This window comes from Tupaia chinensis, unplaced genomic scaffold, assembly GCF_000334495.1.
Source record: "Tupaia chinensis unplaced genomic scaffold, TupChi_1.0 Scaffold000168_1, whole genome shotgun sequence".
NCBI lineage: Eukaryota > Metazoa > Chordata > Mammalia > Scandentia > Tupaiidae > Tupaia > Tupaia belangeri.
In genome coordinates, this window is record NW_006159643.1 from 3,175,782 (window position 1) to 3,178,004 (window position 2,223).

The 2,223-nt window shown below is 36.0% G+C and overlaps 1 protein-coding gene across 1 annotated transcript in view; it reads left to right on the top strand.

The window, feature by feature from the left end:
- The window catches only part of TRHDE (thyrotropin releasing hormone degrading enzyme), a 427,616-nt gene that overhangs the window by 149,840 nt on the left and 275,553 nt on the right, over window positions 1-2,223 (top strand). The gene's annotated exons all lie outside the window — the stretch shown is intronic.

The following is a 2,223-nucleotide window of genomic DNA, read 5'->3' on the forward strand; positions in this document are numbered from 1 at the left end:
GAGAGAGAGAGAGAGAGAGAGAGAGAGAAGTGAGAAAGCAAGCCACTTGGTCCAGGACTCAAATTATGGTCAGCCATGTGGGAGTCTAGAGCCCTCAACCACCATGCCATCTGCCGGCCCCCAGATTTTCTTTCTAATTTTGGATTTTGGAGTGCTTCCAGAAAACCACAAAATTCATTTATGTTTCATATATACCTTATGCACCCAGCCCGAAGGTAATTTTATAAAATATTTTTGTATTCCAACATTTGACTGTAGCTCATCATATGAAGTCACATATGGAATTTTCCACATGTGACATCATGTTGACACTCAAAGTGTTTTGGATTTTAAAACATTTTGGATTTTTGGATTAGGGATACTCAATCTGTATTTATCATGTACAACAAGATTTTTTTTTAAAAAAACAAAAACAAACAAACAAAAAACTCTCTTTGTTCCATGAACAAGAGAGTGAAAGAGAGAGCATACTTCCAATAGAGTCCGGATGCCATAATCCACTTCCAGCCTTCAGATAGTCCTGGATCATGGACAGGTGATGCCTGGTGTAATCAAAGACATTTCCAAACTTAACAGGAAACTTCTCATGTGAGATTGTTTTGCAAAACATTTGTATTTTGGGTTTATTTATTTATTTATTTATTTATTTATTTATTTATAGTTTTTTGCCATAGGGCACATGAGCTTTCTGGAAAGAGACAGAGGGGGGGAGAGAGAGAGAGAAAGAGAGAGAGAGAAAGAAAGTGATAAATTATCCTCCCCCCAGGAGAGATGGCCATGTTGCAGTTCCTTCTCCATTCTCCTCTTGGGATTTTGGGCACATATGCATGTGTGCACGGTGTGGTTTTCAAGTAGCTGGTCTGGGCCTAGAACTGCATTTGGTCATATGGGAATCTAGCACCTTAACCATCATGCTACCTGCTGGCCAAAACATTGTGTTTTACTGCTACCTCACCATCCAGCCCTGAATAACAGGATATTTTGAAATATGTATACATTATGAAATGTCTAAGTCAGTCTAATTAACATATACATTATTTCACATATTTATCTCTTTTTTTGTGGTAAGAACATTCAAAACCTACACTCACCTAAAATCTCTACCAGAGATCTTTAGTAATTATGCCATGATTACTGATTGCAGTCACTGTGTTGTACAGTAGAACTCTCTTACTTATCCTCCCTTTCTAACTGAAATTTTGTTTCCTTTGACCAACCTCTTCTCAAACTTAGTCCATTTGTTGATGATATAACAGAATACCACAGACCAGGTAATTTAGGAAAAATATAGGTTTATTTAGTTCACACTTCTGAAAATTGGGGAGCCCACAATTGGGTGGCTACCTCCTGTGAGGGCCTTGTACTACTTCACAACATGGAAGAAGAACAGAAGGAATCACATGATAGAAGAAGCAGCAAAGTAAGCTGAGGAAGCCAAGCTCTTTTTTTTCAATTTTTAATTTTTTTAAATTTAAATTTATTTGTTTACATTCATTCACTGTACATCATTACAGCGTACAAAATGAGATTTTCCATCCAGAGTACACTGTATATTGTCTCAATCAAGCACATCAACATACATGTTATTGTCAACAAATAATTTTCCATTTCTTGTTTCCTGTATGTTTTGCTTTTTTTCCCCCCATCCTTGATTCCTATCTCTTACCCTCTGCCATCTCCCACTCTCTTCCCACACTGTCTCTGGTATCTATGTTTACTTTCTATACAGTTTCCCCTCCATTTTTTATTGAATTACTAAAGATCTTAATTAATCTAAATATTTTCATAACAAACACAGCTGATATATATATATTTCCATGAACACAAGTCTAACTTTTGGCATCCTATAAAGTAGCACCTAGCTGGGGCTATATATCTTACTGCAGTCATCGAGTGGATTTTTTTTTTCCTGAAACTTTTTTTTTTTGTAAATTAATTTACATTCTTTCCTCTTTCCCTAAACATCATCACAGCATACAAAATGTGATTTCCCATCCAGAATATACTGCATAGTGACTTAATCATACATATTATTATAAAAAATTTTCCATTTATAGTTCCTAGAATTTTTTACCCCTCTTTCTGACCCTCTGTCCTTTGCCACCCTCTTCTCCCACTGTCTCTGGTGTCTACAATTGTCTTCCATTCCTTTTCCACCCACATTGTATTGATCACACAATTTCTTAAATAATCTAACTACTTTCAATAGCAAGTTCACTTGGT